Source organism: Pseudorca crassidens, chromosome X (assembly GCF_039906515.1).
Source record: "Pseudorca crassidens isolate mPseCra1 chromosome X, mPseCra1.hap1, whole genome shotgun sequence".
Classification (NCBI taxonomy): Eukaryota; Metazoa; Chordata; class Mammalia; order Artiodactyla; family Delphinidae; genus Pseudorca; species Pseudorca crassidens.
In genome coordinates this window covers 43,588,840-43,614,923 of record NC_090317.1, presented here as the reverse complement: position 1 = coordinate 43,614,923, position 26,084 = coordinate 43,588,840, and the positions used below count along the sequence as shown (strand labels likewise).

The 26,084-nt window shown below is 42.0% G+C and overlaps 1 protein-coding gene across 1 annotated transcript in view; it reads left to right on the top strand.

Moving 5' to 3' along the window:
* The window catches only part of LOC137217321 (nuclear RNA export factor 2-like), a 73,803-nt gene that overhangs the window by 30,889 nt on the left and 16,830 nt on the right, over positions 1 to 26,084 (top strand). The gene's annotated exons all lie outside the window — the stretch shown is intronic.

Sequence of the window (26,084 nt, the reverse complement as noted above, 5' to 3'; positions counted from 1 at the left end):
GAGTAGTGTGTATCTGTATCTGTTAATGCCAAACTCCTACTTGCTTTCTCCCCCCGCTTCCCCTTTGGTAACCACCAGTCTGTTCTCTATGTCTGTGAGTCTGTTTCTGTTTCATAGATAAGTTCATTTGTGTCATATTTTAGATTCCACATATAAGTGATGTTATGTGATATTTGTCTTTGTCTGACTTCACTTACTATGATAATCTCTAGATCATCCATGTTGCCATAAATGGTGTTAATTTATTCGTTTTTATGGCTGAGTAGTATTCCACTGTATATATACCACATTTTTTAACACCTTTATTAGATTATAATTGCTCTACAATGGTGTGTTAGTTTCTGCTTTATAACAAAGTGAATCAGCTATACATGTACATATATCCCCATATCACCTCCCTCTTGTGTCTCCCTCCCACCCTCCCTATCCCACCCCACTAGGTGGTCACAAAGCACTGAGCTGATCTCCCTGTGCTATGAGCCTGCTTCCCACTAGCTATCGGTTTTACGTTTGGTAGTGTATATATGTCCGTGCCACTCTCTCACTTCATCCCAGCTTCCCCTTCCCCTTCCCCATATCCTCAAGTCCATTCTCTAGTAGGTCTGTGTCTTTATTCCCGTCTTGCCCTTAGGTTCTTCATGACAAGAAGGAAATAAAAACAAATAATAATAAAACAACAACAAAACAAACAAAACATTAAAAACTAGTAATAATTTTATTTTCCTGGGGTCTCAGCTGTCAGTATCCTTGCCCCTACCATGAGTCACAGCCACCCTCCACCTCCCTACGAGGCCCTCCAAAACCTCTAGGTAGGTGTCTGGTCCCTCTGTGGGCACTGTAGGGGCAGCTCAGACTCTGACCTGGCCCATCTCCTGTGTGTACTAGTCCCCAAAGCCCACAGCTGCTAGAACTAGACCGGTTTCAGTTTGGGGAACACTCATTGTCCATTCAGATATTCCATAGATGCAGGGTTTACCAAGCTGATCATGGGGATTTAATCTGTGGTTTGTGCAGCTTCATGGAAAGATTTTTGTTCCTCTTCCTTAATCACCCTGCCCCTGGGGCTCAGCTGTGTTTTTTGCCCCACCTCTGCCTGTGGGCTACCCACATTATTCTGCTCCCGAGGCTTCCCTGGAGCACTCAGGTCTGCCCCGGCAAGGGCAGGGTGTGGAGATGGCACAACTGCCTGGGTCGCAGGGGCCCCGGTGGCGACAGCTGCGTGAGAAAGCCAGCGGCCACGTGTGCGAGAGATCCAGCCCTAGTGGGAGCCTTTCCTAGTGCCTGGCAGCAGGTGTGAGAAGGCCCGCCCTGGTGGGAGCTTTTCCTAGCACCTGGGGGGGAGGGGTCGGTGCGTGGAGAAAGAGGCTGCAATGGTGACTCCACCCCCTGCGTGTCATTCAACAGTGGAGCCTTGCTTCTATGGCAGTCTGGGTTTCCTCCACAAGCATTCCCGGTTGTGGATTTCCTCCCTCCCATCCCCTCAGGCTGTCTCCTCACAGGCAACAGCAGTCCTCCCCACAGTTTGCTCTCCAATCCCCAGGTTCCAGCTCTCAGACCCCATGTACGGTGGACACACATCCCAGTCTGGGGCGCACAGGGCTGTGGCACGGACCATCTGTGTAAGTCTCACTCTGTCCTGTCTTCCATAGACCGGCTGTTTCACCCTTCTCCAGCAGCCTCAGATGCTCCCCCTTCTGTCCCAACTGATTTCCCCATTGGTGAGGGGGCTTCCTCGGATGCAGGAACCTCCCCTCTGCTTTAGCTCCCACCCCCCTAGGGGTGCAGATCCCATCCTGCCTCCTCTCCTCTTCTTTTTCCCTTCTTTCTTTCATCTTACCCAGTTATGCAGGGATCTCTCTTGTCCTTTCCAGTGTCCAAGGTCTTTTGCTAGTGTTCAGCTGATGTTCTGTGAGAATTGTTTAATCTGTAGATGTATTCTTGATGCATTTGTGGGGAGAGATGAACTCCACATCCCCCTACTCCTCTGCCATCTTGGTTTCCTTCATGATTACTGTTTTTGATACCATATTTTACACTTAAGTGTTTTGTGTAGCCCTTAACTGCTTATTGTGGATACAGATGATTTTAATACTTTTGTCTTTTAACCTCCCTACTAACTTTGTGTGTGTGGATGATTTCCTACCTTTACTGTATGTTTGCCTTTGCCAGTGAGCTTTTCCATTCCATAATTTTCTTGTTTCTAGTCGTGACCTTTTCTTTTTCACCTAGAGATGTTCCTTTAACATTTGTTATAAAGGTGGTTTGGTGGTACTGAATTATTTTACCTTTTGCTTATCTGTAAAACTTTTGATTTCTTCACTAAATCTGAATGAGTGCCTTGCTGGGTAGAGTATTCTTGGTTGTAGGCTTTCCCTTTCATCACTTTAAATATTGCACCACTCCCTTCTGGCCTGCAGAGTTTCTGCTGAAAAATCAGCTGATAGCCTTATGGGAGTTCCCTTGTATGTTACTTGTGACTTTTCCCTTGCTGCTTTTAGTCTTCTCTCTTTATCTTCAATTTCTGTCATTTTGATTACAATGTGTCTTGTTGTGTTCCTCTTTGGGTTAATCCTGTATGGGCCTCTTTGGGCTTCCAGGACTTGGGTGACTATTTCCTTTCCCAGATTAGGGAGGTTTTTGGCTACTATCTCTTCAAATAGTTTCTTGGGACCTTTCTCTTTCTCTTCTCCTTCTGAAACCCCTATAATGTAAATGTTAGTGTGCTTGATGTTGTCCCAGAGGTCTCTTAAACTGTCCTCATTTCTTTTCATTCTCTTTTCTTTTTTATGTTTTTCAGCAGTGATTTCCACAACTCTGTCTTCCTGCTCACTGATCCGTTTATCTGAATCATTTAGTCTACTTTTGAGTCCTTCTAGTGTATTTTTCATTTCATTTATTATATTCTTCATCTCTGTTTGGTTGTTCTTTATATTTTTCTAACACTTTATTAAAACCTTCTAACTTCTCACTCTGTGCATCCATTCTCCTCCCAAGTTCTTTGATCATCTTTACAATCATTACTCTGAACTCTTTCTCAGGTAGATTGCCTATCTCCACTTCATTTAGTTCTTCCAGGGTTTTAACTTTATCCTTTGTCTGGAACATATTCCTCTGCAGCCTCATTTTGTCTAAGTTGCTATTTGTATTTTTATGTATCTGGTAGGTTAGTTATGTTTCTCAGCCTTGGAGAATTCACCCTCTGTAGGAGGCATCCTATGTGTCCCAGCAGTGCACTCCCCTCTCATCACCCAACATATATGCTCTAGGGGTTCCCCCTAAGAGGGATGTATGGGTCCTTTTGTTGTGGTGGGCTGACTTTGTGGGTGGCCTGGTAGGCCTGGTTGGCCCTAGTCTGGTTGGTTGCCAGATCCTGCCTTGTACTGATGCTGCTGGCTGCTGTTTAGCAGGGTCCGATCATGAGGTGGCTCACTGAGGAATCCTAGGGGGCCCCAGGGCTAGTGCTGGCTCACTGGTGGGTGAAGCCAGTGTCCCAAAGCCTCTGGGGCTATTGCTCACCCATTGGCAGGTGAAGCTAGATCCTGGGGTTAGTGCCACACTAGTGGCAGGCAGAGGTGGTTTCTGGAGTCTGGCTGCAGGGCCCAGGGATCCCAGAACTTGTTTCAGATCATTGATGGGGGAGGGTGGTTCCTGACACAGTTGGGTATGGGGTCCGGGGTGTCCTGAAGGTTGCGTAGGCCTGTTAGCATGCAGGGTCAGGGCCCAGCTGGTACTGGGGTAGGGTCTGGCCTGCATGGTGGGATTGTAGTTTTCTTACTTCTGCTGTCTACCCCCTGGTGGTTGAGGATGGTCTAGAGGTTTGTGTAGGCTTCCTGGTGGGAGGGTCTGATGCCTGTCCACTGCTCAGTGGAGCTTGATCTTGGCACTCTGGTGGGCTAGGCTGTGTCTAGGGGTGTGTCCAGAGGTGGCTATGGGCTCTTTATCCTTTAGGCAGCCTGTCTGCTGATGGATGGCACTGTGTCCTGACCCAGTTGGATATTTGGCCTGAGGTATCCCCGCACTGTAGCCTATAGGCTGTTGGTTGACACCAGGTCTTGGAACTAATGAGCCAATATATCAGCTGCCAGGAGTGTTCACAGGGTTGAATATTCCCCAGTATGTCTGACACCATGTCCATGTCCCCAGGGTGAGCCACAGCCACTCCCCCCCCCACCTCTACAGGAGACTCTCCAAGCCTAGCAGGTAGGTCTGGCCTAGGCTCCTATCAAATCAATGCTTTTGTCCTGGCCCCGGCACGTGTGAGATTGTGTGCGTCCTTTAAGACTGAAACCTCTATTTCTGCCAGCCCTGTGGGGCTCCTGCAATTAAGTCCCATTGGCTTACAAAGACAAATTCTGGGGACTTGTCTTCCTGGTGCCAGACCCACAGGATGGGGAGCCAGACGTGGGGCTCAGAACTCTCACTCCTGTGGGAGAACCTCTGCAGTATAATTATTCTCCAGTTTGTGGGTACCCACCCATGGGGTATGGGATTTGATTATATTGTGAATACGCCCCTCCTACCCATCTTGTTGTGGTTCCTTATGTCTTTAGTTGTAGAAGATCTTTTCTGGTAGGTTCCATTTTTTTTTCATTGATGTTTTTTCTGCAGATAGTTGTGATTTCGGTGTGCTTATGAGAGGAGGTGAGCTCAGGGTCTTTCTACTCCACCATCTTGGGTGCTCTACTCCACTCTGGGTTGTTTCTATGTCTTGCCTATTGTAAATAATGAACAATGTACTATGGACATTGGGGTACATGTATCTTTTCGAATTAGTGTTTTATTTTTTCTGGATATATATCTAGGAGCAGAATTGCTGTATCATATAGTAGTTCTATTTTTAGTTTTTAAGGAACTTCCATATTATCGACCATAGTGGCTACACCAATTTATATTCCCAGCAACAGTGTATGAGGGCTCCCTTTTCTTATTGGTTTGTTAATTTCTCCTCACAACAGACCTGCGAGGTAGGTATCAATGTACCATTTTATAGATGACCCACTATAGTGTCACACACATCTACTTAGAGGCTGTTGTGTAATCCCACTGCTCCTTGAAGAATTCATGTGTATAAAAAGAATGAAAGGACATATAGGTAGCTTTCACTTCCTGCTTACTCCTGCATCTGCATCTCATTTCTTTATTAAATGTGAATTATGTGTCTACTGTGTACCAGGCATGGTCAGTCCAATTCCACATCTGCATCCCATACCTTCCCCCTCCTGATCAGTAGATCTGGGTAACTGGAGACATCCACAGGCAGCAAGGTGGATGCTAGTGCGCACACCATGTGGTGGTGAGGTATGACCTCAAAGGGACTCCATTCCAAACAAGTTTAGTCCAAGCTTCACCCTGAGTCCAGGAAACCTGGCATCTAAACAGGAAATAATGCTGTTGAGAGGGGAGAGGTTGTACTTGGGAAACCGAGGCAACTCATAACCCACACCTTTGTTCTCTTGAAGAGCCCTAAGAGGCTACTACATTCTCCTGACAAGACTTCCCTCCCAGAAGGACAGTGAATGTCAAGGTAATAACACTGTGTGGTTTCAGTCTTGGTTCTGTCATGGGTGCAAGCTAGAGGGTTATTTTCTCTTAGCTCTTGGCCAGGTTGCATGATAGATTTCGAGAGTGATTTTGTGTCTGTCTTATCTCTAGGAGGGTGGTCCCTCCCATTTAGTTATCTGAGGGGCCCATCAGAGGTGACATGGAGTTTCTGCTTCATTTAGGACCTTGTCTCCCAGTGGTGGGGGCCTGGACCCAGATCCACAGGAGACAGAAAGCATAGAGACCAAGTTCTCAAAGACAAGCCCAGACCGGGACCCTGATCTGCACATCTAAGTCTCCTGATTTAGTGGATAGTTTTCACAGATTTCTCACAAGATGGACCTCCCCTCTGGGTTGCTCTTATGCCTGACATGTCCACCAACAGAGGGCTGGATGATCACCTATGGTCCATCTACATCTGGTGGATTATGCAGTTATAGAAGCAATGAGGACTCCCTCTCTGTACTGCTACAGAGTCATCTCCAGGATATATTGTTCAGTGAAAAACCAAGGTGCACAAAATTGTGTAGAGCTGCTGCTGTCTAATACAGTAGCCACTAGCCATACTTAACTATTTACAATTTAACTAGATTAAATTAAATAATTTAAAAATTAGTTCCTCAGTCACAGTAGACACATTTTAGGAGCTCAGCCTCTTAAGTAGCCAGTGGCTACTGTGTGGGACACACAGATACACAGCATTTTCATTTCTGCAGAAATTTCTATTGCACAGCACTGGAGTATAATATGCCACCTTTTATGTATGAAAAGGGGAGAAAACTAATATACATGTTATAATTGATTATATTTTTTGGAAAGGTTAAAACAAAACTGATATGAATGATTTCTTATAGGTGACAGAAGAGCAGCCCAGGATGGAAGGACATGATACATAGTTTCATAACAAATATAATACATATTTACCAGCTCCATGCACTTAAAGGACAAGAAACAAGAACAACCCAGTAGCAATGAGCAACTCTTGTCCCAGACTGAATGTTATAAAAACATTTCCCACTAAAAGGAACCAGGTTTCCTTAGAGAAATGGCTGATACCAGGTCTGGATAGGGATTGTACCAGATGAGTCTAGACCAGATTCCATTACCAGAAAGTATGTCAAGGACACAAAAGACACAAACAATGGGGGTTACAGAGACTGAGGAAGGAAGAATTTGAACACCAAAAACATTAATGACTGCAATGTATTAAAACATGAAATATATGAACATCTATGAAAGAACAAATAAAACCAACTCGCTGTTCACCTTTGGAGGATCCCAGGGAAACAAATCACTATTTTTGAAAGTGGAAATACTGTAAAAGAATTAAACATTCATCGTTCCCTTCTGTGTGGACCAGACCTCAAGGTAACCTTGTGGTTAAGGAGGGGAAGTTTGTTTTATAGAAGAATTCTAGCTAATAAATTATAAAATTAAAACATCATCCTTTACAACCACTAATGAAATGTAGATCTAGGCCATAATTTTTAGGGGGCTACAAAAGCCATGAGTTAAAAGGCAGATGGGAAATTTCATAATGGGTGGACCAGGCTGATAGCACCTGGACCCAGTGATCAGTCTCAAGGGCACAGGAGGAGAGACAGCCTGACATGATGAGGCTCCTGACGTAGGGCTATAAGAAGTACACCACTTCTCAGGTACTCTTTCCACAAATCTGAATCTGAACAAGCCTCTATATGTACAGTAATTACCAATTTAAAGGAAATAGGATGGGCCAGAGGAACAGAACAAACAGCACAATAGAGATACAATCAGCATAATTCAGAATGCAAACTTTCACATGAAAAAGATCCAGTTGAAGTAAATAAATGGAGATTAAAAGAAGAGGAGGGTATTTGGATGTAAAGAGACTTAAGATTTTAGAGAACTTAAACTTTAAACCACATAATATTCCACCACGTTCCTACAAGAACAAAAACAACTGAGAAAGACGGAAAATAGCAAGTGTTGGCAAGGCTATGGAGCAGAAGAACTCTCACACACTGCTGGTTGGAATATTTTTTTTAATTATTATTTTTTTACATCTTTATTGGAGTATAATTGCTTTACAATGGTGTGGTAGTTTCTGCTTTACAAGAAAGTGAATCAGTTATACATATACATATGTCCCCATATCTCTTTACTCTTGCATCTCCCTCCCTCCCACCCTCCCTATCCCACCCCTCTAGGTGGTCAAAAAGCACCGAGCTGATCTCCCTGTGCTATGCAGCTGCTTCCCACCAGCTATCTATTTTACGTTTGGTACTGTATATATATCCATGTCACTCTCTCTCTTTGTCACATCTTACCCTTCCCCCACCCCATATCCTCAAGTCCATTCTCTAGTAGGTCTGTGTCTTTATTCCTGTCTTACACCTAGGTTCTTCATGACATTTTTCTTTCTTAAATTCCATATATATGTGTTAGCATATGGTATTTGTCTTTCTCTTTCTGACTTACTTCACTCTGTATGACAGACTCTAGGTCCATCCACCTCATTACAAATAGCTCAATTTCATTTCTTTTTATGACTGAGTAATATTCCATTGTATATATGTGCCACATCTTCTTTATCCATTCATCCGATGATGGACACTTAGGTTGTTTCCATCTCCGGGCTATTGTAAATAGAGCTGCAATGAACATTGTGGTACATGACTCTGTTTGAATTACGGTTTGCTCAGGGTATATGCCCAGTAGTGGGATTGCTGGGTCATGTGGTAGTTCTATTTGTCGATTTTTAAGGAACCTCCATACTGTTCTCCATAGTGGCTGAACCAATTCACATTCCCACCAGCAGTGCAAGAGTGTTCCCTTTTCTCCACACCCTCTCCAGCAATTATGGTTTCTAGATTTTTTGATGATGGCCATTCTGACTGGTGTGAGATGATATCTCATTGTAGTTTTGATTTGCATTTCTCTAATGATTAATGACGTTGAGCATTCTGTCATGTGTTTGTTGGCAGTCTGTATATCTTCTTTGGAGAAATGTCTATTTAGGTCTTCTGCCCATTTTTGGATTGGGTTGTTTGTTTTTTATAATTGAGCTGCATGAGCTGCTTTTAAATTTTGGAGATTAATCCTTTGTCAGTTGCTTCATTTGCAAATATTTTCTCCCATTCTGAGGGTTGTCTTTTGGTCTTCTTTATGGTTTCCTTTGCTGTGCAAAAGCTTTGAAGTTTCATTAGGTCCCATTTGTTTATTTTTGTTTTTACTTTCATTTCTCTAGGAGGTGGGTCAAAAAGGATCTTGCTGTGATTTATATAATAGAGTGTTCTGCTTATGTTTTCCTCTAAGAGTTTGATAGTTTCTGGCCTTACATTTAGGTCTTTAATCGATTTTGAGCTTATTTTTGTGTATGGTGTTAGGGAGTGATCTAATATCATACTTCTACATGTACCTGTCCAGTTTTCCCAGCACCACTTATTGAAGAGGCGCTCCTTTCTCCACTGTACATTCCTGCCTCCTTTATCAAAGATAAGGTGACGATATGTGTGTGGGTGTATCTCTGGGCTTTCTATACTGTTCCATTGATCTATATTTCTGTTTTTGTGTCAGTACCATACTGTCTTGATTACTGTAGCTGTGTATAGTCTGAAGTCAGGGAGCCTAATTCCTCCAGCTCCGTTTTTCGTTCTCAAGATTGCTCTGGCTATTCGGGGTCTTTTGAGTTTCCATAGACATTGTGAAATTTGTTGTTCTAGTTCTGTGAAAAATGCCAGTGGTAGTTTGATAGGGATTGCATTGAATCTGTAGATTGCTTTGGGTAGTAGAGTCATTTTCACAATGTTGATTCTTCCAATCCAAGAACATGGTATACCTCTCCATCTGTTTGTATCATCTTTAATTTCTTTCATCAGTGTCTTATAATTTTCTGCATACAGGTCTTTTGTCTCCTTAGGTAGGTTTATTCCTAGATATTTTATTCTTTTTGTTGCAGTGGTAAATGGGAGTGTTTTCTTGATTTCACTTTCAGATTTTTCATCCTTAGTATATAGGAATGCCAGAGATTTCTGTGCATTCATTTTGTATCCTGCAACTTTACCAAATTCACTGATTAGCTCTAGTAGTTTTCTGGTAGCATCTTTAGGATTCTCTATGTATGGTATCATGTCATCTGCAAACAGTGACAGCTTTACTTCTTCTTTTCTGATTTGGATTCCTTTTATTTCCTTTTCTTCTCTGATTGCTGTGGCTAAAACTTGCAAAACTATCTTGAATAAGAGTGGTGAGAGTGGGCAACCTTGTCTTGTTCTTGATCTTAGTGGAAATGCTTTCAGTTTTTCACCATTGAGGACGATGTTGGCTGTGGCTTTGTCATATATGGCCTTTATTACGTTGAGGAAGGTTCCCTCTATGCCTACTTTCTGGAGGGTTTTTATCATAAATGGGTGTTGAATTTTGTCGAAAGCTTTCTCTGCATCTATTGAGATGATCATATGGTTTTTCTCCTTCAGTTTGTTAATATGGTGTATCACATTGATTGATTTGTGTATATTGAAGAATCCTTGCATTCCTGGAATAAACCCCACTTGATTATGGGGTATGATGCTTTTAACGTGTTGCTCGATTCTGTTTGCTAGTATTTTGTTGAGGATTTTTGCACCTATGTTCGTCAGTGATATTGGCCTGTAGTTTTCTTTCTTTGTGACATCCTTGTCTGCTTTTGGTATCAAGGTGATGGTGGCCTCGTAGAATGAGTCGGGGAGTGTTCCTTTCTCTGCTATATAGTGGGAGAGTTTGAGAAGGATAGGTGTTAGCTCTTCTCTAAATGTTTGATAGAATTCGCCTGTGAAGCCATGTGGTCCTGGGCTTTTGTTTGTTGGAAGATTTTTAATCAGAGTTTCAATTTCAGTGCTTGCGATTGGTCTGTTCATATTTTCTATTTCTTCCTGATTCAGTCTTGGCAGGTTGTGCATTTCTAAGAATTTGTCCATTTCTTCCAGGTTGTCCATTTTATTGGTATAGAGTTGCTTGTAGTAATCTCTCATGATCTTTTGTATTTCTGCAGTGTCAGTTGTTACTTCTTCTTTTTCCTTTCTAATTCTATTGATTTGAGTCTTCTCCCTCTTTTTTCTGATGAGTCTGGCTAATGGTTTATCAATTTTGTTTATCTTCTCAATGAACCAGCTTTTAGTTTTATTGATCTTTGCTATCATTTCCTTCATTTATTTCTGATCTGATTTTTATGATTTCTTTCCTTCTGCTAACTTTGGGGTTTTTTGTTCTTCTTTCTCTCATTGCCTTAGGTGCAAGGTTAGGCTGTTTATTGGAGATGTTTCCTGTTTCTTAAGGTAGGATTGTATTGCTATAAACTTCCCTCTTAAAACTGCTTTTGCTGCATCCCATAGGTTTTGGGTCATCGTGTCTCCGTTGTCATTTGTTTCTAGGTATTTTTTGATTTCCTCTTTGATTTTTTCAGTGATCATTTCGTTATTAAGTAGTGTGTTGTTTAGCCTCCATGTGTTTGTATTTTTTACAGATCTTTCCTGTACTTGATATCTAGTCTCATGCCATTGTGGCCGGAAAAGATACTTGATACAATTTCAATTTTCTTAAATTTACCAAGGCTTGATTTGTGACCCGTGATATGATCTATCCTGGAGAATGTTCCATGAGCACTTGAGAAAAATGTGTATTCTGTTGTTTTTGGATGGAATGTCCTATAAATATCAATTAAGTCCATCTTGTTTAATGTATCATTTAAAGCTTGTGTTTCCTTATTTATTTTCATTTTGGATGATCTGTCCATTGGTGAAAGTGGGGTGTTAAAGTCACCTACTATGAATGTGTTACTGTTGATTTCCCCTTTTATGGCTGTTAGTATTTGCTTTATATGTTGAGGTGCTCCTATGTTGGGTGCATAAATATTTACAATTGTTATATCTTCCTCTTTGATCGATCCCTTGATCATTATGTAGTGTCCTTTGTCTCTTCTAATGGTCTTTATTTTAAAGTCTGTTTTATCTAATATGAGAATTGCTACTCCAGCTTTCTTTTGGTTTTCATTTGCATGGAATATCTTTCCATCCCCTTACTTTCACTCTGTATGTGTCTCTAGGTCTGAAGTGGGTCTCTTTTTTTTTTTTTTTTAAACATCTTTATTGGAGCATAGTTGCTTTACAATGGTATGTTAGTTTCAGCTTCACAACAAAATGAATCAGTTATATATATACATATGTTCCCATATCTCTTCCCGCTTGCGTCACCCTCCCTCCCGCCCTCCCTATCCCACCCCTCCAGGCAGTCACACAGCACCGAGCTGATCTCCCTGTGCTATGCGGCTGCTTCCCACTAGCTATCTACCTTACGTTTGGTAGTGTATACATGTCCATGCCTCTTTATTGCTTTGTCACCGTTTACCCTTCCCCCTCCCCATAGCCTCAAGTCCATTCTCTAGTAAGTCTGTGTCTTTATTCCTGTTTCACCCCTAGGTTTTTCATGACATTATTTTTTTCTTAAATTCCATATATATGTGTTGGCATACGGTATTTGTCTCTCTCTTTCTGACTTACTTCACTCTGTATGACAGACTCTAGGTCTATCCACCTCATTACAAATAGCTCAATTTCGTCTCTTTTTATGGCTGAGTAATACTCCATTGTATATATGTGCCACATCTTCTTTATCCATTCATCCGATGATGGACACTTAGGTTGTTTCCATCTCTGGGCTATTGTAAATAGAGCTGCAATGAACATTTTGGTACATGACTCTTTTTGAATTATGGTTTTCTCAGGGTATATGCCCAGTAGTGGGATTGCTGGGTCATATGGTAGTTCTATTTGTAGCTTTTTAAGGAACCTCCATACTGTTCTCCACAGTGGCTGTATCAATTTACATTCCCACCAACAGTGTAAGAGGGTTCCCTTTTCTCCACACCCTCTCCAGCATTTATTGTTTCTAGATTTTTTGATGATGGCCATTCTGACTGGTGTGAGATGATATCTCATTGTAGTTTTGATTTGCATTTCTCTAATGATTAGTGATGTTGAGCATTCTTTCATGTGTTTGTTGGCACTCTGTATATCTTCTTTGGAGAAATGTCTATTTAGGTCTTCTGCCCATTTTTGGATTGGGTGGTTTGTTCTTTTGTTATTAAGCTGCATGAGCTGCTTATAAATTTTGGAGATTAATCCTTTGTCAGTTGCTTCATTTGCAAATATTTTCTCCCATTCTGAGGGTTGTCTTTTGGTCTTCTTTATGGTTTCCTTTGCTGCGCAAAAGCTTTTAAGTTTCATTAGGTCCCATTTGTTTACTTTTGTTTTTATTTCCATTTCTCTAGGAGGTGGGTCAAAAAGGATCTTGCTGTGATTTATGTCATAGAGTGTTCTGCCTATGTTTTCCTCTAAGAGTTTGATAGTTTCTGGCCTTACATTTAGGTCTTTAATCGATTTTGAGCTTATTTTTGTGTATGGTGTTAGGGAGTGCTCTAATCTCATACTTTTACATGTAGCTGTCCAGTTTTCCCAGCACCACTTATTGAATAGGCTGTCCTTTCTCCACTGTACATTTCTGCCTCCTTTGTCAAAGATAAGGTGACCATATGTGCGTGGGTTTATCTCTGGGCTTTCTATCCTGTTCCATTGATCTATATTTCTGTTTTTGTGCCAGTACCATACTGTCTTGATTACTGTAGCTTTGTAGTATAGTCTGAAGTCAGGAAGCCTGATTCCTCCAGCTCCATTTTTCATTCTCAAAATTGCTTTGGCTATTCGGGGTCTTTTGTGTTTCCATACAAATTGTGAGATTTTTTGTTCTAGTTCTGTGAAAAATGCCAGTGGTAGTTTCATAGGGATTGCATTGAATCTGTAGATTGCTTTGGGTAGTAGAGTCATTTTCACAATGTTGATTCTTCCAATCCAAGAACATGGTATATCTCTCCATCTATTTGTATCATTTTTAATTTCTTTCATCAGTGTCTTATAATTTTCTGCATACAGGTCTTTTGTCTCCTTAGGTAGGTTTATTCCTAGGTATTTTATTCTTTTTGTTGCAATGGTAAATGGGAGTGTTTTCTTGATTTCACTTTCAGATTTTTCATCCTTAGTGTATAGGAATGCCAGAGATTTCTGTGCATTAATTTTGTATCCTGCTACTTTACCAAATTCATTGACTAGCTCTAGTAGTTTTCTGGTAGCATCTTTAGGGTTCTGTATGTATAGTATCATGTCATCTGCAAACAGTGACAGCTTTACTTCTTCTTTTCCGATTTGGATTCCTTTTATTTCCTTTTCTTCTCTGATTGCTGTGGCTAAAACTTCCAAAACTATGTTGAATAAGAGTGGTGAGAGTGGGCAACCTTGTCTTGTTCCTGATCTTAGTGGAAATGCTTTCAGTTTTTCACCATTGAGGACGATGTTGGCTGTGGCTTTGTCATATATGGCCTTTATTATGTTGAGGAAAGTTCCCTCTATGCCTACTTTCTGCAGGGTTTTTATCATAAATGGGTGTTGAATTTTGTCAAAAGCTTTCTCTGCATCTATTGAGATGATCGTATGGTTTTTCTCCTTCAATTTGTTAATATGGTGTATCACGTTGATTGATTTGCGTATATTGAAGAATCCTTGCATTCCTGGAATAAACCCCACTTGATCATGGTGTATGATCCGTTTAATGTGCTGTTGGATTCTGTTTGCTAGTATTTTGTTGAGGATCTTTGCATCTATGTTCATCAGTGATATTGGCCTGTAGTTTTCTTTCTTTGTGACATCCTTGTCTGGTTTTGGTATCAGGGTGATGGTGGCCTCGTAGAATGAGTTGGGGAGTGTTCCTCCCTCTGCTATATTTTGGAAGAGTCTGAGAAGGATAGGTGATAGCTCTTCTCTAAATGTTTGATAGAATTCGCCTGTGAAGCCATCTGGTCCTGGGCTTTTGCTTGTTGGAAGATTTTTAATCACAGTTTCAATTTCAGTGCTTGTGATTGGTCTGTTCATATTTTCTATTTCTTCCTGATTCAGTCTTGGCAGGTTGTGCCTTTCTAAGAATTTGTCCATTTCTTCCAGGTTGTCCATTTTATTGGCATAGAGTTGCTTGTAGTAATCTCTCATGATCTTTTGTATTTCTGCAGTGTCAGTCGTTACTTCTCCTTTTTCATTTCTAATTCTATTGATTTGAGTCTTCTCCCTTTTTTTCTTGATGAGTCTGGCTAATGGTTTATCAATTTTGTTTATCCTTTCAAAGAACCAGCTTTTAGTTTTATTGATCTTTGCTATCGTTTCCTTCATTTCTTTTTCATTTATTTCTGATCTGATTTTTATGATTTCTTTCCTCCTGCTAACTTTGGGGTTTTTTTGTTCTTCTTTCTCTAATTGCTTGAGGTGCAAGGTTAGGTTGTTTATTCGAGATGTTTCCTGTTTCTTAAGGTAAGATTGTATTGCTATAAACTTCCCTCTTAGAACTGCTTTTGCTGCATCCCATAGATTTTGAGTCGTCGTGTCTCCATTGTCATTTGTTTCTAGGTATTTTTTGATTTCCCCTTTGATTTTTTCAGTGATCACTTCGTTATTAAGTAGTGTATTGTTTAGCCTCCATGTGTTTGTATTTTTTACAGATCTTCTCCTGTGATTGATATCGAGTCTCATAGCGTTGTGGTCAGAAAAGATACTTGATACAATTTCAATTTTCTTAAATTTACCAAGGCTTGATTTGTGACCCAAGATATGATCTATCCTGGAGAATGTTCCATGAGCACTTGAGAAAAATGTGTATTCTGTTGTTTTTGGATGGAGTGTCCTATAAATATCAATTAAGTCCATCTTGTTTAATGTATCATTTAAAGCTTGTGTTTCCTTATTTATTTTCATTTTGGATGTTCTGTCCATTGGTGAAAGTGGGGTGTTAAAGTCCCCTACTATGAATGTGTTACTGTCGATTTCCCCTTTTATGGTTGTCAGTATTTGCCTTATGTATTGAGGTGCACCTATGTTGGGTGCATAAATATTTACAATTGTTATTTCTTCCTCTTGGATCGATCCCTTGATCATTATGTAGTGTCCTTCTTTGTCTCTTCTAATAGTCTTTGTTTTAAAGTCTATTTTGTCTGGTATGAGAATTGCTACTCCAGCTTTCTTTTGGTTTCCATTTGCATGAAATACCTTTTTCCATCCCCTTACTTTCAGTCTGTATGTGTCTCTAGGTCTGAAGTGGGTCTCTTGTAGACAGCATATATATGGGTCTTACTTTTGTATTCATTCGTCCAGTCTGTGTCTTTTGGTTGGAGCATTTAATCCATTTACATTTAAGGTAATTATTGATATGTATGTTCCTATTCCCATTTTCTTAATTGTTTTGGGTTCGTTATTGTAGGTCTTTTCCTTCTCTTGTGTTTCTTGCCTAGAGAAGTTCCTTTAGCATTTGTTGTAAAGCTGGTTTGGTGGTGCTGAACTCTCTCAGCTTTTGCTTGTCTGTAAAGGTTTTAATTTCTCCATCAAATTTGAATGAGATCAATGCTGGGTAGAGGAATCTTGCTTGTAGGTTTCTCTCCTTCATCACTTTAAATATGTCCTGCCAGTCCCTTCTGGCTTGCAGAGTTCCTGCTGAAAGATCAGCTGTTAACCTTATGGGGAATCACTTGTGTGTTATTTGTTGTTTTTCTCTTGCTGCTTTTTTTTTTAATTTTTTTTTTTGTGACCTTGCTGCTTTTAATATGTTTTCTTTGTATTTAATTTTTGACAGTTTGATTAATATGTTTCTTGGTGTGTTTCTCCTCGGATTTATTCTGTATGGGACTCTCTGTGATTCCTGGACTTGATTAACTATTTCCTTTCCCATATTAGGGAAGTTTTCAACTATAATCTCTTCAAATATTTTCTCAGTCCCTTTCGTTTTCTCTTCTTCTTCTGGAACCCCTATAATTTGAATGTTGGTGCATTTACTGTTGTCCCAGAAGTCTCTGAGACTGTCCTCAGTTCTTTTCATTCTTTTTTCTTTATTCTGCTCTGCAGTAGTTATTTCCACTATTTTATCTTCCAGGTCACTTATCCGTTCTTCTGCCTCAGTTATTCTGCTATTGATCCCTTCTAGAGTATTTTTAATTTCATTTATTGTGTTGTTCATCGTTGCTTGTTTCATCTTTAGTTCTTCTAGGTCCTTGTTAAATGTTTCTTGCATTTTGTCTATTCTATTTCCAAGATTTTGGATCATCTTTACTATCATTATTCTGAATTCTTTTTCAGGTAGACTGCCTATTTCCTCTTCATTTGTTAGGTCTGGTGGGTTTTTATCTTGCTCCTTCACCTGCTGTGTGTTTTTCTGTCTTCTCATTTTGCTTATCTTCCTGTGTTTGAGGTCTCCTTTTTGCAGGCTGCAGGTTTGTAGTTCCCACTGTTTTTGCTGTCTGTCCCCAGTGACTAAAGTTGTTTCAGTGGGTTGTGTAGGCTTCCTGGTGGAGGGGACTCGTACCTGTGTTCTGGTGGATGAGGCTGGATCTTGTCTTTCTGGTGGGCAGGTCTACGTCTGGTGGTGTGTTTTGGGGTGTCTGTGGCTTATTATGACTTTAGGCAGCCTCTGTGCTAATGGGTGGGGTTGTGTTCCTGTCTTTCTAGTTGTTTGGCATAGGGTGTCCAGCACTGTAGCTTGCTGGTCGTTGAGTGAAGCTGGGTGCTGGTGTTGAGATGGAGATATCTGGGAGATTTTCGCCGTTTGATATTATGTGGAGCTGGGAGGTCTCTTGTGGACCAGTGTCCTGAAGTTGGCTCTCCACCTCAGAGGCACAGCACTGACTCCTGGCTGCAGCACCAAGAGCCTTTCATCCACACAGCTCAGAATAAAAGGGAGAAAAAGTAGAAAGAAAGAAAGAAAGAAAGGAAGGAAGAGAGAGAGAGAGAGAGAGAGAGAGAGGATAAAGTAAAATAAGATAAAATAAAGTTATTAAAAAATTATTAATAAGAAAAAAATTTTTTTAAGAAAAAAATGGACAGATAGAACCCTAGGACAAATGGTGGAAGCAAAGCTATACAGACAAAATCTCACACAGAAGTATACACATACACACTCACAAAAAGAGGAAAAGGGAAAAAATAATAAATATTGCTCTCAAAGTCTACCTCCTCAATTTGGGATGATTCATTGTCTATTCATATATTCCTCAGATGCAGGGTACATCAAGTTGATTGTGGAGCTTTAATCTGCTGCTTCTGAGGCTGCTGGGAGAGATTTCCCTTTCTTTTCTTTGTTCGCACAGCTCCTGGTGTTCAGCTTTGGATTTGGCCCCGCCTCTGCGTGTAGGTCGCCGGAGGGCGTCTCTTCTTCGCTCAGATAGGACGGTGTTAAAGGAGCAGCTGCTTGGGGGGCTCTGGCTCACTCAGGCCAGGGGGAGGGAGGGGTACGGAGTGCAGGGCAAGCTTGCAGCAGCAGAGGCTGGCATGACATTGCACCAGCCTGAGGTGCGCCATGCGATCTCCCAGGGAAGGTGTCCCTGGATCCCGGGACCCAGGCAGTGGCGGGCTGCACAGGCTCCCCGGAAGGGAGGTGTGGATAGTGACCTGTGCTCACACATAGGCTTCTTGGTGGCAGAAGCAGCAGCCTTAGCGTCTCATGCCCGTCTCTAGGGTCCGCGCCGTTAGCCGCGGCTCGCACCCGTCTCTGGAGCTCCTTTAAGCAGTGCTCTTAATCCCCTCTCCTTGCGCACCAGGAAACAAAGAGGGAAGAAAAAGTCTCTTGCCTCTTTGGCAGGTCCAGACATTTCCCCGGACTCCCTCCCGCCTAGCTGTGGTGCACTAACCCCCTGCAGGCTGTGTTCACGCCGCCAACCCCAGTCCTCTCCCTGCGCTCTGAGCAAAGCCCGAGCCTCAGTTCCCAGCCCTCTTGGACTGGTGAGTGCCGGTCGGCACCGATCCTCTGTGCGGGAATCTCCCCGCTTTGCCCTCCCCACCCCTGTTGCTGTGCTCTCCTCCGTGGCTCCGAAGTTTCCCCCCTCCGCCACCCGCAGTCTCCACCCGCGAAGGGGCTTCCTAGTGTGTGGAAACTTTTCCACCTTCACAGCTCCCTCCCACTGGTGCAGGTCCCGTCCTTATTCTTTTGTCTCTGTTTATTCTTTTTTATTTTGCCCTACCCAGGTACATGGGGAGTTTCTTGCCTTTTGGGAGGTCTGAGGTCTTCTGCCAGCATTCAGTAGGTGTTCTGTAGGAGTTGTTCCACGTGTAGATGTATTTCTGGTGTATCTGTGGGGAGGAAGGTGATCTCCTCGTCTTACTCTTCCGCCATCTTCCCCCCAGGCTTCTATTGGTCCTGTTTCTGGCTAATACAGATTTTGGTACCAAAAGTGGTTCTAAAGGAAGAGAAATTTAAGCATGAGTTTTGTGAATTGACCTTGGATTTCTGGAATTGGCTCTCTAATCTGATCAGATTTAAAGGTGCTATGGACTGTATTTCCAGTAGTAAAGAGAGCTCTGATAGTCCATGGTGTGATCTGGGAATAGATTTTACCCAAATGTCTCCACTGTAGACACCTAATCAACCACTTATAAGAAGAAAGGATGTGGGGTGACTGTGTATATGATACTTTCAAAAAGTTTTGCAAAATAACAAATGAGATTGGCTGATTGCTCCTAATGTCACTAGACGAAATGGAGAAAGAAAAGGATGCACTCAGGGATTGGAACTCCCAGCTCAAGCACTTCATAAATGATCTGTAAGCTTCCATATTTGCCCTGAAGGCAACCATTATTTCCTGTAGCCACAAGGTGAGATTGCTGAAAATCAAATGCAAAACCTCATCCTGCGAAAAGGCAAGCCACTGACTGAAGGAAAATATTTGTAAATCATGTATCTGATAAAGGACTTGTACACAGAGTAAAGAATCAAAAGTTGATAAGAAGAATACAGACACACTCACAGATAAATTGACAAAGGATTTCAAGAGATACTTCAACAGAGAAGATATAGTCATGGCAAAGAAACACATGAAAATATGCTCATCATTATCATCATTGAGGAACTATAATTGAAAACTACAATTAGGTACCACTACACCTGACAGGGAATGGTCACGAGGAAAAAGACTGACCAAATCAAGTTTTGGCAAGGTTGTGGGGAATGGAACTCTCACACACTAATGGTGGCAATGAAAATTGTGTGACCACCTTGGAAAACAGTTTGTTTCTTACAATGTTAATCTTTCATCTACCATATGATCCAGCTGTTGCACTGGTAAGGATGTATTCTAGAGGAAGAAGGCATATGTCCATGCCAAGACTTACACACCAGTGTTCACAGCGGCTTTATTTAAGAGAAACCCAATTTGGAAACAACCCAAATGTCCCTCAAGAGGTGAATGAATAAAGCAAATGTGGCATATCCATATACTGGATTACTACCCAGCAATAAAAAAAAAAAAAACTATTGACACATGCAACAAAATAGATAAATCAAAAAATAAATAGGTGTCCAGTTTCTAGCCTGACGTGTAAGGAGCTTCAAAGTCGGCACTCCATCCTAACAAGTAAAACGCCAAACAAACTGAAAAATCAACTCTTCGCAGATCTATCAGAGACATGAGGTCACAAGGCGAATTTGTCTCCAAAATTGAATACAGAGAATACAACCTACCAGAGCAAAAACTCATCAGCAGAGACCTCCGTGGGAACCAGTATCAGTGTAGGAAAACCCAAAATGTAAATGTTGGGGTCTCCTGGAAGCCACTGCCTTTAAACCTGGAGTAGAAGCTCCAGCAGCCATCAGAACACAGATCCTCAGAACCTGCCTCCTTCAGACACCTGCTATGAGCTCAGAACACAGATCCTCAGAACCTGCCTCCTTCAGACACCTGCTATGAGACACTGGCATGAGGAGCTGCACAGGGAGAGACAGATTCAGCACATGTTATAATGTCCTTCTCACAAGGCCCATTTCTTCTCCTTTCCTTGTTTGTACCCTAAGAACAAAGTGGAAAACGAATAAGAAGTGGCCTGAATCCATGCAGACATTCATGAGCCTGGAATAACGATAAGGCCATCAGCTTACTCACGTGTTATCATTCAATGTTCTCAGCAATCCTGTGGGTAAAGCATTCTTCTCCCCATTTTACAGAGGGGGGAAGCTGAGGCTTAGAGAGCGTTATTACCTGTGTCAACTACAAATTGGCACTTGCCATCTACCTCTATAAGGATTAAATCAGTTGCCGCTGCAGCTGATTACCTTCAACACCCCCTGAAAGGAATTCAGGGTGGAGATCAGGAATGCAGCACTCTGTGCTCTGAGAAAAACTGGGAGAACAGGTCTTCAGATAGTTAGGTATTTTCAGGAGCTGATTTTATGAGCCCAATTCTTGCATCTCCTCATATCTAGAAAAGCACTAAATTCCTTAATGGTGACCTCTGCTCCTCGTGACTAGCAGTAACCCTCGCGAGACCTGCAAAGAAACCAAATATGTGCTTTATTGCATGTACTCCCCCTTTACCAAAATCACATATATACTGACCTTCACCCCGCCTACCTCTTTAGAGTAGTTTCTCAGAGCTATCTGAAATGCCGTCTCCCGGGCTATAGTCCTCATTTTCCCCCAAATAAAACTTAACTTGCAACTCTCACGTTGTGCACCTTAAAAGGGGTGCACAACGTGAGAGTGCACAACTGACAAGTGCCCAACTTGTCAGTTGGTGGGCAGGCAAAGGGCAGACACAACGGTATCTCACCTCCTGTGCCCCTCCTTTAGAAAGAAAGTGGCTCCCGGACACCCCTGGAGCAGGACACCACACTCACTGGGGCCAGGAGGGACCGCAATGGCTTTACCTACGAGACAGCAGAGGCACCAAGCCCCAAAGCGGGAAAGAGGTGACCTGGATGTGGATCCCTTTGTCTCCCCACACACCAGCATGGTCCAGCCCCCACCAGGGACCCACACCCTCAGATGAGTCCCAAACACCTGAAGGTGGGAGCTGCTCTTTTCCCCAGTTTATATCTGTCTCCCTTAAAAAGTCGTCACGGTTGCCACCATGACGTTAGGTTTCCACAGCAACTGCGATGCGCAGCCCTGTCCTCCACACTGAAATGCCTCCTATGTTGTGGCCATCATTTGCAGTCTTGAGAGGCTGCATCCTCTCAGCCACACAACACCACGGGTTCTGTCATCTGCATGAGGAGCTCTGCACTGGGACATAAAAATCTGTGAATACCCAGCACATGTTTGACACATCCTCATCCATCCATCTATTCATCCAGTTAACAGGCATTAAGACCAAACTTTACACGATCTCTTTGGTTGAGTTTTAGGCTTCTCCAGAATGGAAACAAGGAATTAAAGTGTGGAAAGGCAGGAGTGGTAAGCTCAGTTGTTAAATCTAGGAAGAGATGGCTCCTTCCCATTAAGATTTCAACCTGCTCAAGTTTCTTATAATTGATGATTTTAAAATATGCTTCAAGCCCTATCCCCCCTCCACATCTCTAGTTACTGTCCTCTTTACATAGATTCTCCCCTCGCACCGAAGTTCTACCAAGAATTCTGCACACTCAGTTCACATCTCCCTGCACCTCCCTCCCAACTCTGTCTTCATCCCTCATCTAACAGGGCTGTGTTCCCCGACGCTTCCACTGACATTACACTTGCCAATTCAACCACCACTTATTTGTCACACTTATACTGTAGATCCAGAATGTGGAAATAAGTTTTCAAATAGAGACAGATAGGTATTTCCTCAAGAGGAAAGGATTTCCCTTCCACAGGGCAGAATTCAAATACTTGGGTACAGACAAGGAATTACATTACAGGGCAATCAGTTACCGAAAAGTTCAAGCTGTAACATACCTTCCATGGAGTTAGAGTTAGATAACATGAAGGCTGTGCTTTTGACAATTGGCTTTCAAATGACGCACACATTTTCTCGGACATATCTCATAATTTTACTTCATTGAAATGGATTTTGCAAATATGTTAAGTGAAAGTTAGCAATAATTATTTTTATGGTCACTTCAATAACCTTTGTTTTATCTGTTTCTTTCTTTCTCAAGGGATTACCAAGTATGGAATAAAATTGTCTGAAATTATATTGTTGTTCCAGGCTCTGCCATGAAAATATATTGTCTGAAAGCACTGTGTGATATGCCATATTTGGACAATATATTGGTAGGTATAGGGAACTATTTTGCAGTTTCCTGACTGATAAGTCAAAATTCTCTTACTGCATTGTAGAAATTATGATGCTTGACTTTCTTTTGGGATGTATCCATTAAGTAAGAAAAAAAAACAACCTACAGAATCCATATACATCAATCCATGTGGATATCAATAAATGTTTGAATTAATAAAGAAATGGGTGATGAGAGTAACTGTGTTTATCAAACAATTCCAAATAATACATGGTGATAGCCTGCCTCTGTGAAGTGAACCTGAAATCTGCCTTCCACCTCTGAGAGTAGGGCAGACTTAGTGACTCACTTCTGAAGAACAGAGGAGGAAAATGGAAAACAGTTACTGTACACTGGAGAAACTGGGCAAACAGCACCTTAACCCACTGATGAAGGTCGACATCTCCAGTGACCCAGTGATGTCACGTGTGTACCATGTCCTCCCAGATATGATGTGACGGGAAGGGCACTTCAACTCTGTGGTATTCTTTCTCAAAACCCACAACCACAGGCTAATCACAAGAAAAATAAGACGCTATGCCTGTACTCCTCAAGACTGTCAGGGTCATGAAAACAGTGTGGCAGTTCCTCAGATGGTTAAACAGAGAGTCACCATATGACCCAGCAATTCCACTCCTAGGTACACAGCTAAGAGCAATGACAACATATTTTTACATAAAAACCTGCACACAAATGTATGTAGCATCATTATTCACAGCAGCCAAAAGTGGAAACAATCCAAATGTCCACCAATTAAAGAATGGGTAAATAAAATGTGGTGTACTATTTGGTAATAAAAAGGAATGAAGTACTGATACATGCCATAACATAGATGAACATTGAAAACATTATGCCAAGTGAAGGAAGCCAAATATGCAAAAGACCGCATAGTATATGATTCTATCTATATGCAATGTCCAGAAAAAGGCAATTAGTATAGCTGTACCCAAGGAATTCCCCGCTTTACACCCAGACTTCCAAAAGGCTCTTTGTTGTGGCTTTTTGCCACAGCCCCTCCCTCCCACTTTCCTGTCCTGCAATGTTCGAGTTGCAGTTCAGGCTTCTGTCACCAGGTGGCACTAAACCGCCATTTGCAAATTTCTTACAAATAAGTTTATTCAAACAGCAACGAAAAATACAGTACCTTCCCTTAACATTCAGCCTATGAATATATGTACAGAATGATTCTAATTCTGTCTGAAAACACTGGTAGGTGTAAATGAAGATTGTGAAAGCATATACTCCAGAGCTTGCACACGATGGAACACCAAGTGGCAGCAGCGAAACTTGTCAGTTGGTGGGCAGGCAAAGGGCAGGAAGGAGGTGACTGAGAGAGGATGGGGCTTTGGATCGTGGTGTGGGCAGCCTGCACAGTAGTGTTCTGTGTCCTGACAGGGGATGACAGAGTGTGTGAGACAAGGACTAGGCAGCCTGTACAGCCTGTAGGGTTATGGGGGTTAACACGTGTTCGCTGGTAGGAACCCTCTGTAGAGTCCACAAAGTACATCAGCAGACATTAATGAGGGAAGAGATAAATCAGTGCACGCGACATAGATTTGCAGTCAACAGCAGATGGAACTGCTTCAACATAAATAGAAATTCTCCGAATAGAACTGTTATCATAGTAAACAGTTTCATATTTTACTCTTTCCAAATACACGCTTTTTCACTTAAAAAGAACAAAAATGGAGGTGGATATGATGCCACCTGACATCTGTCATCTTCCTCACCCAGAAGGGTTGCTGAGTGAGTACCCGCGGGGCCACAATAGCAGGGAATGTGATCCGACCATTTCTCCAGCCCTGGAAGCCCATCTTCTAAAAGGGAGGCTGCTCTGTGTCCTCTAGGGCGGGTGAGGGCAGGAGCCTCATCCCGTCCTGCCACTTACTGGACAGGTGACCTAGGCTCTGTCAGCCTGAGCTTGGGCATCTGTGACAGGGGACTCACGATACCTGTGTCACAGAGCTGTCCTGAGGGGTGAATGAGAAAACCTGCCCAAAGTATATGGCATACTGTAGAACTTCAAAGGCTCTTTAAAAAAGTCAACACTCAGTAGCAGGGGCTGGCTGAGCCTTAGGGCTAAGGCAGGCACTGTGGAAAGGTGTTTTTCATTGTTTCTCCTAATGAGCATATAGATATCTTTATGAAGGAAGCAAATCTCTCTCTGGTATGCCTTGAGTTCAAAGTTTTAAAGACAGAAGGATCTCTAGCTTCTTGGGAGACTCAGAAGCTCCTAAGAGCTGCCCAACATCGTGCCTCTGAGCAGACCCTAACCCAGTTCCCCACGCTGGGAAGACAGGCTTGCCTTTGACTCACCTGGTGAGCTCAGTGAGAGATGGCACCAGGGCAGCAAGCCGTAGTGTTTGCCTAACTGCTGCTCCTGGACTGCTGCGCATGTTAATACGTTTATAGGAAAATTCTGAATCCGACCCACAGCCACCAGGACAGGAGTCCTCAGATCATGTCACCCCAGAATTTCAGCCACCCGCTGCCTCCCTGAGAGGCAAAAATCCAAGAAGTACTAGCGTTGTTGGACACAATTGTCCATTCTTTAACTATTAATAACTAAAAATTTATATTATAAACCATCCTGTTTATTGAAAGTGTTTCATTAACTCTATTGTGAAATAAGAAGGTAAGAAGACAAGGAAGGAAATGAACATGTAGGAAAATTCAAGGGTTAAATCTGAGATGAGATTGCTCCTTCGTATTAAATTTTAAACTTGCTCAAACTTCATGGCGTTGAAGATTCAACAACAACAACAACAACAACAACAACAAAACCCTCTTAGGGCCCCTAATCCTTATGCAGACACAGGTGTCTCTCTGTCCTTCTCTCTCTCTCCCTCTTCCCCTTCAAAGTATAAGTTCCACAAAGAGAAATGATTAAGCTTAGCGAGGAAGGCATGTCAAAAGGCAAGACAGGGCAAAAACTAGGCCTTTTGTACCACACAGTTAGTCAAATTGTGAATTAAAACGAAAACTTCTTGAGGGAAATTAAAAGTGCTACTCCAGTGAACACACAAAGGACAAGAAAGGAAACCAACCTTATTGCGGATGTGGGGAGAGTTTTAGTACTCAGGAGAGAAGATGAAAACAGTCACAACATTCCCTTAAACCAAAGCCTAATCCAGAGTGAGGCTTTAATTCTCTGCAATTCTATGAAGGCTGAGAGAGGTGAGGAAGCTGCAGAAGAAAAGTTTCAAGCTAGAATAGGTTGGTTCATGAGGTTTAGGGAAAGGAGCCATCTCCATAACACCAAAGTGTGAGGTACAGCAGCAAGTGCTGATGTAAAAGCTGCAGCAAGTTATCCAGAAGATCTAGCTAAGATAATTAATGAAGGTGCCTACACTAAACAACAGATTTTCCATGTAGACAAAACAGCCTTATATTGGAAGAGGATGCCATCTAGGAATTTCATAGCTGGAGAGGAGAAGTCAATGCCTGGCTTCAAAGCTTCAAAGGACAGGTTGGCTCTC